Below are 8,070 nucleotides of genomic sequence, written 5' to 3'. Positions count from 1 at the left end.
ACTTGGGCTGATGGTGAGATGGGAACTCCTTCATCTGGGTCTTGTGGTTGATGGAATCTAAATATTAAGGAGCAGAGGCCCTTACCCTAGCACATGCCTGGGTTTTAGGAGAAAAGAAAGAAGGCCATACCACTGAAAGGCTGGTCAGAAGAAACTAGGCAGGCCAGGGCCTCTGGGCTCTAAAGCAGACATAGCAGTGCATACTTATAAGTATAAGGAACCAAGAGTTCCCTTCTTGTATCTCTAAATTCATAAATCCATTCTATCTATGATTATTTGGAGAGTGAACTCCTCTTGACCTTGATCTCTAATTTAAGGGGGTACATTAACTAGACCTTGAGCTGCCCCTAGACTGACTTGATACTGAAAAGCTACAGTCATTTTATTCCCTGATTTGAATGTCAGTAGCATCCAGTGGCACCCAGTGGCCAGGGCTCAAGCCTGTTAAATGAACCCATACCTGGTCTCTAGGATGACAAGGTGAAATTACCCAATTGTATACATCATATATTTCGCAAGTGCAGAATATGGATAGAGTGGAAAGTGTCAGAGCTTTGTGAAACAAGCAGCCTGGTTGTGTCAATTACAGGTCCTTGGCAATGTGTTCAAAACTCCAATTGATGGTGTCTAATGGACAAAGATGGCAGTTTAACATGTTCCAAGGTATCGATCCCCCTCAGAAGCTTTGAAAAATTAGCAACAACTGGCAGACCCATCTTCCTCAAAACTCCAGACTGTAGTTAAAGGGTTGTAGTAACCAGGTGAGCACAAATCAAGAAAAGTTAGCTTTAAAAATGGCAGGAGAAGCTCGCGGCACTCTTGTTGGTCCCTTCCCCACCCCTCCTCCAGCGTGATGGGGAGCCAGCCTGCACTCCCACTGTGGGTCCCCCGCCCTGTTCCAGGGCAAGCAGAATAACCCCTTTATACATACTCTGTGTCTATAGATGGGTGCCAGTCAATGGAGTGGCGGCCTGAAAACCTGAACAGGGAGACCCCCCAGCTGGCCCTCCCAGAGCTTGCCCTGCAGGCAGAAGCAGTTTGCAGCCAGCTAAAGCAGTGTCAGAAAAAATTAAGTCAAAGCAGCCTAGAGCAAGGAATTACCTCCTTTAAGAAATACAAAAGAGCACCTCAGAAAGAGGGTAGTATTTCATAGGGAGTAGAGGCACATTTGGATTCCTGTAAAAGGGGAAATTCCTAAGGCCATTAATTAGCGCAAACCCATGACACAGAGGCTCAGAAAAAATATGCACTTCACTTTTGCCCTGGGATGATCTTCTTGATAGGTGGGCTAAGCTCTCAGAGAGACCCCCAGTCAACACAGAGCTAATTTGCTAAAACTAGAAATGTATGGGTTTATTTTTGTTTTGTTTTGTTTTGCCTTGGTTGGTTTGTGTTTAATTGTTCATTGATCTAGAATTAACTTTCATGTGATATAAAGCAACCGCTGTGGATTACAGTTCAGTGGTTCCTCAAAAAGTTAAGTATAGAATTACCATACGACCCAGAAATCCCTCTTCTAGCTATATACCCAAAAGAATTGAAAGCAGGGGTTTGAACAGATAAATTCATACTACATTGACATATTATTCACAACTGCCAAAATTTGGAAGCAACCTCAGTGTCCATCCATCCATGAATGGCTAAACAAAATGTGGTATATAAACATGCAATGGAATGTCATTCAGCCATGAAAAGGAATGAAGTTGGGATCCACAGGACAACATGAATGAACCTTGAAGATATCATGTTGAGTGAAATAAGGCAGACATAAAAGAAGAAATATTGTATGATTTCACTGATTATTAAAATAAGCAAATCCATAGAATGTAGGCTACCAGGGACCAGGGAGGGGATAGAGAATGTGAAGTTAATCCTTAACTGGTACAGAGTTTCTGTTTGGGATGATGGAAAACTTTTGGTAAAGGACGGTGGTGACAGCAGCACAACATGGTAAATGTTTAACAGATTCAATTAGATATTAGAAGGTGGTCAAAGGGAAATTTTAACCTGTATATATACTACTAGAATAGCATTTTTAAAAAGTCATAGGACAGGTCGAGGACTGAGGAAGGGGCCAAGATGGCGGCTTAGTAAGGTGCGCACGTCTTAGTTCCTCCTCCAGAACAACTACTAAATAACCAGAAACAGTACAGAACAGCTCCCAGAGCCACGACAGAGACCAGACACACAGCGTACCCCAGTCTGGACCGGCTGGATCAGCTGCGAGACTCCACAGCCGTGAATTCCCCGAGCGGCGCGCGCTTCCCTGGGCCGCAGCGGCTGGCGGCCAGTGCCCCTCCCTCACAGGTAGCTTCCCGGACAGCTGAGAGTCTCGGAGAGGTGATTTCCCCAAGCCACGGTGGCCGGCGGCCAGCACCCCTCCCTCACAGGCGGCTTCCCAGACCGACTGAGAGTCTGGGAGAGGCAAGTTCCCCAAGCCGCGGCGGCCAGTGGCCGGCAACCCTCCCTCATGGGCGGCTTCCCGGACCGGCCGCGAGTCTCGGATCAGCGAGTTCCCCAAGCCACTGCAGCTGGCGACCAGCACCCCTCCCCCACAGGCAGCTTCCCGGAGGGAAAGGAAAGAGTCTCCAACAGTAGCAGGGACTGAGTCCAACCAAACACCAATAGTGGCATTAATAAACAAATTCTGACTACTAAAAATAGGTCCCCAGCTCAGGCGAAACTGATCGAGGCAGAAGTCGCCTATTGGGCTAACTGAAAAAGAGGAAAGGGGGCAAAACAGAGCCTTCTGCAGCTGTTTCTATGGAGGCTTGGTCGCCTCTGGACTCAGCACCGGGATTACACAGGTTGCAACTGCCCGAAACACAGAAACAGGCTGCTTTCAGGGCTCTCTACCACCTGAACCTTCCCCACGGGAGGGGTGAAACACAACTCAGGTGGAATCCCTCTCTCAAGGAATTGAGATCCCAGGACTTCGCAATTTGAAGCTATTAAAACCAGCCTACAACCTTTCCTCTGTCTCCACCATGCACCCAGCAGGGAGAGCCTTCCAAAGTTAAAGGAGCCACAACATCTTTTGCTGGTGGGACTCACAGACAGACAAGCACCACATACTGGGCAGGATAAGAAAAACAGAGCCCAGAGACATCACAGGAAAGTCTTTCAACTTTTTGGATCTCACACTCAGGGAAATATGATTAAATGTCCAGACGCCAGCAAAAAATAACAAATCACACCAGAAAAATTGAAGATATGGCCCAGTCAAAGAAACAAACCAATAGCTCAAATGAGATACACGAGCTGAGACAACTAATTCTGAATATACAAACAGAAATGGAAAACCTCTTCAAAAACCAAATCAATAAATTGAGGGAGGACATGAAGAAGGCAAGGGATGAACAAAAAGAAGAAATGGAAAGTCAGAAAAAAACAAATCACAGAACTTATGGGAATGAAAGATACAGTAGAAGAGATGAAAAAAACAATGGAAACCTGCAATGGTAGATTTCAAGAGACAGAGGTTAGAATTAGTGAACTGGAGGATAGAACATCTGAAATACAAAAAGAAACAGAAACTATAGGGAAAAGAATGGGAAAATTTGAGCAGGGGCCCAGGGAATTGAATGATAATATGAAGCGCACAAATACATGTATTGTGGGTGTCCCAGAAGGAGAAGAGAAGGGAAAAGGAGGAGAAAAACTAATGGAAGAAATTATCACTGAAAATTTCCCAACTCTTATGAAAGACCTAAAATTACAGATTCAAGAAGTGCAGCGCACCCCAAAGAGAATAGATCCAAATAGGCGTTCTCCAAGACACTTACTAGTTAGAATGTCAGAGGTCAAAGAGAAAGAGAAGATCTTGAAAGCAGCAAGAGAAAAACAATCCATTACATACAAGGGAAACCCAATAAGACTTTGTGTAGATTTCTCAGCAGAAACCATGGAAGCTAGAAGACAGTGGGATGATATATTTAAAATACTAAAAGAGAAAAACTGCCAACCAAGACTCCTATATCCAGCAAAATTATCCTTCAAAAATGAGGGAGAAATTAAAACATTCTCAGACAAAAAGTCACTGAAAGAATTTGTGACCAAGAGACCAGCTCTGCAAGAAATACTAAAGGGAGCACTAGAGTCAGATACAAAAAGACAGAAGAGAGAGATATGGAAAAGAGTGTAGAAAGAAGGAAAATCAGATATGATGTATATAATACAAAAGGCAAAATGGTAGAGGAAAGTATTACCCAAACAGTAATAACACTAAATGTTAATGGACTGAATTCCCCAATCAAAAGACATAGACTGGCAGAATGGATTAAAAAACAGGATCCTTCTATATGCTGCCTACAGGAAACACATCTTAGACCCAAAAATAAACATAGGTTGAAAGTGAGAGGTTGGGAAAAGATATTTCATGCAAATAACAACCAGAAAAGAGCAGGAGTAGCTATACTAATCTCCAACGAATTAGACTTCAAATGTAAAGCAGTTAAAAGACACAAAGAAGGATACTATCTACTAATAAAAGGAACAATTAAACAAGGAGACATAACAATCATAAATATTTATGCACCGAATCAGAATGCCCCAAAATACGTGAGGAATACTCTACAAATACTGAAAAGGGAAATAGACACATCTACCATAATAGTTGGAGACTTCAATTCACCACTCTCATCAATGGACAGAACATCTAGACAGAGGATCAATAAAGAAACAGAGAATTTGAATATTACAATAAATGAGCTAGACTTAACAGACATTTATAGGACATTACACCCCACAACAGCAGGATCCACCTTTTTCTCAAGTGCTCATGGATCATTCTCAAAGATAGACCATATGCTGGGTCACAAAGCAAGTCTCAACAAATTTAAAAAGATTGAAATCATACACAACACTTTCTAGATCATAAAGGAATGAAGTTGGAAATCAATAATAGGCAGAGTGCCAGAAAATTCTCAAATACGTGGAGGCTCAACAACACACTCTTAAACAACCCGTGGGTCAAGGAAGAAATTACAAGAGAAATTAGTAAATATCTCGAGGTGAATGAAAATGAAAACACAACATATCAAAACCTATGGGATGCAGCAAAGGCAGTGCTAAGAGGGAAATTTATTGCCCTAAATGCCTTTATCAGAAAAGAAGAAACGGCAAAAATGCGGGAATTAACTGTCCACTTGAAAGAACTGGAGAAAGAACAGCAAACTAACCCCAAAGCAAGCAAAAGGAAAGAAATAACAAGGATTACAGCAGAAATAAATGAAATTGAGAACATGAAAACAATAGAGAAAATCAATGAGACCAGAAGTTGGTTCTATGAGAAAATCAACAAGATTGATGGGCCCTTAGCAAGATTGACAAAAAGAAGAAGAGAGAGGACGCAAATAAATGAGATCAGAAATGGAAGAGGAGACATAACCACTGACCTCACAGAAATAAAGGAGGTAATAACAGGATACTATGAACAACTTTATGCTAATAAATACAACAATGTAGATGAAATGGACAGGTTCCTAGAAAGGCATGAACAACCAACTTTGACTCAAGAAGAAATAGATGACCTCAACAAACCAATCACAAGTAAAGAAATTGAATCAGTCATTCAAAAGCTTCCCAAAAAGAAAAGTCCAGGACCAGACGGCTTCACATGTGAATTCTACCAAACATTCCAGAAAGAATTAGTACCAACTCTCCTCAAACTCTTCAAAAAAATTGAAGTGGAGGGAAAGCTACCTAACTCATTCTATGAAGCCAACATCACCCTCATACCAAAACCAGGCAAAGATATTACAAAAAAAGAAAACTACAGACCAATCTCTCTAATGAATATAGATGCAAAAATCCTCAGCAAAATTCTAGCAAATTGAATCCAGCAACACATTAAAAGAATTACAATTCATGACCAAGTAGGATTCATCCCAGGTATGCAAGGATGGTTCAACATAAGAAAATCGATTAATACACCATATCAACAAATCAAAGCAGAAAAATCACATGATCATTTAAATTGATGCAGAGAAGGCATTTGACAAGATTCAACATCCTTTCCTGTTGAAAACACTTCAAAGGATAGGAATACAAGGGAACCTCCTTAAAATGATAGAAGGAATATATGAAAAACCCACAGCTAATATCATCCTCAATGGGGAAAAATTGAAAACTTTCCCCCTAAGATCAGGAACAAGACAAGGATGTCCGTTATCACCACTGTTATTCAACATCGTGTTGCAAGTCCTAGCCAGAGCAATTAGACAAGAAAAAGAAATACAAGGCATTAAAATTGGAAAGGAAGAAGTAAAACTATCACTGTTTGCAGATGATATGATACTATATGTTGAAAACCCGGAAAAATCCACAGCAAAACTACTAGAGCTAATAAATGAGTACAGCAAAGTAGCAGGTTACAAGATCAACATTCAAAAATCTGTAGTGTTTCTATACACTAGCAGTGAACAAGCTGAGGGGGAAATCAAGAAACAAATTCCATTTACAATTGCAACTAAAAGAATAAAATATTTAGGAATAAATTTAACTAAAGAGGCAAAAGACCTACACAAAGAAAACTACAAAAAACTGTTAAAAGAAATCACAGAAGACCTAAATAGATGGAAGGGCATACCGTGTTCATGGATTGGAAGACTAAATATAGTTAAGATGTCAATCCTACCTAAATTGATTTACAGATTCAATGCAATACCAATCAAAATCCCAACAACGTATTTTTCGGAAATAGAAAAACCAGTAAGCAAATTTATCTGGAAGGGCAGGGTGCCCCGAATTGCTAAAAGTATCTTGAGGAAAAAAAACGAAGCTGGAGGTCTCATGCTCCTGACTTTAAGGCATATTATAAAGCCACAGTGGTCAAAACAGCATGGTACTAGCATAAAGATAGATATATCGACCAATGGAATCGAATAGAGTGCTCAGATATAGATCCTCTCATCTATGGACATTTGATCTTTGATAAGGCAGTCAAACCAACTCACCTGGGACAGAACAGTCTCTTCAATAAATGGTGCCTAGAGAACTGGATATCCATATGCCAAAGAATGAAAGAGGACCCATATTTCACACCCTATACAAAAGTTAACTCAAAATGGATCAAAGATCTAAACATTAGGTCTAAGACCATAAAACAGTTAGAGGAAAATGTAGGGAGATATCTTATGAATCTTACAATTGGAGGTGGTTTTATGGACCTTAAACCTAAAGCAAGAGCACTGAAGAAAGAAAGAAATAAATGGGAGCTCCTAAAAATTAAACACTTTTGTGCATCAAAGAACTTCATCAAGAAAGTAGAAAGACAGCCTACACAATGGGAGACAATATTTGGAAATGACATATCAGATAAAGGTCTAGTATCCAGAATTTATAAAGAGATTGTTCAACTCAACAACAAAAAGACAGCCAATCCAATTACAAAATGGGAAAAAGACTTGAACAGACACCTCTCAGAAGAGGAAATACAAATGGCCAGAAGGCACATGAAGAGATGCTCATGTCCCTGGCCATTAGAGAAATGCAAATCAAAACCACAATGAGATATCATCTCACACCCACCAGAATGGCCATTATGAACAAACAAAAAATGACAAGTGCTGAAGAGGATGTGGAGAAAGAAGCACACTTATCCACTGTTGGTGGGAATGTCAAATGGTGCAACCACTGTGGAAGGCAGTGTGTTAGTTAGATTCAGTTGTCAACTTGGCCAAGTAAGCATAACTAGTCTTGTTACTGTGGACATAAGCCAATGGTACATGAACCTCATTTGTTGCTAATTACATCTGCAGTCTGCTAGGAGGCGTGTCTGCTGCAATGAGTGATGTTTGACATAATTGGCTGGTGTTTAAATGAGAGAACGCAATGTAGCACAGCCTAGCTCGGCATTCCTCATCTCAGCACTAGCAGCTCAGCCCAGGTCTTTGGAGGTGTAGAAAGAAGTCACCCCAGGGAAAGTTGTTGCAACTCAGGGGTCTGGAGAGAAGACCAGCAGAGACCATCTTGTGCCTTCCATGTAACAAAGAACCTCAGTGGAAAGTTAGCTGCCTTTCCTCTGAAGAACTAACTAAATAAATCCCCTTTTATTAAAAGCCAATCCGT

General features: G+C 40.8%; 1 pseudogene; it reads left to right on the top strand.

Annotated features, from left to right (window-relative positions):
- Positions 1–958: 958 nt before the first annotated feature.
- The window catches only part of LOC143655677 (parvalbumin alpha pseudogene), a 50,512-nt pseudogene continuing 43,400 nt past the window's right edge, over positions 959–8,070 (top strand).

This window comes from Tamandua tetradactyla, chromosome 2 (genome assembly GCF_023851605.1).
Source record: "Tamandua tetradactyla isolate mTamTet1 chromosome 2, mTamTet1.pri, whole genome shotgun sequence".
In the NCBI taxonomy this organism is placed as follows: Eukaryota; Metazoa; Chordata; class Mammalia; order Pilosa; family Myrmecophagidae; genus Tamandua; species Tamandua tetradactyla.
Note: the sequence above shows the minus strand (reverse complement) of the source record. Positions and strands in the feature narration are given on the sequence as shown.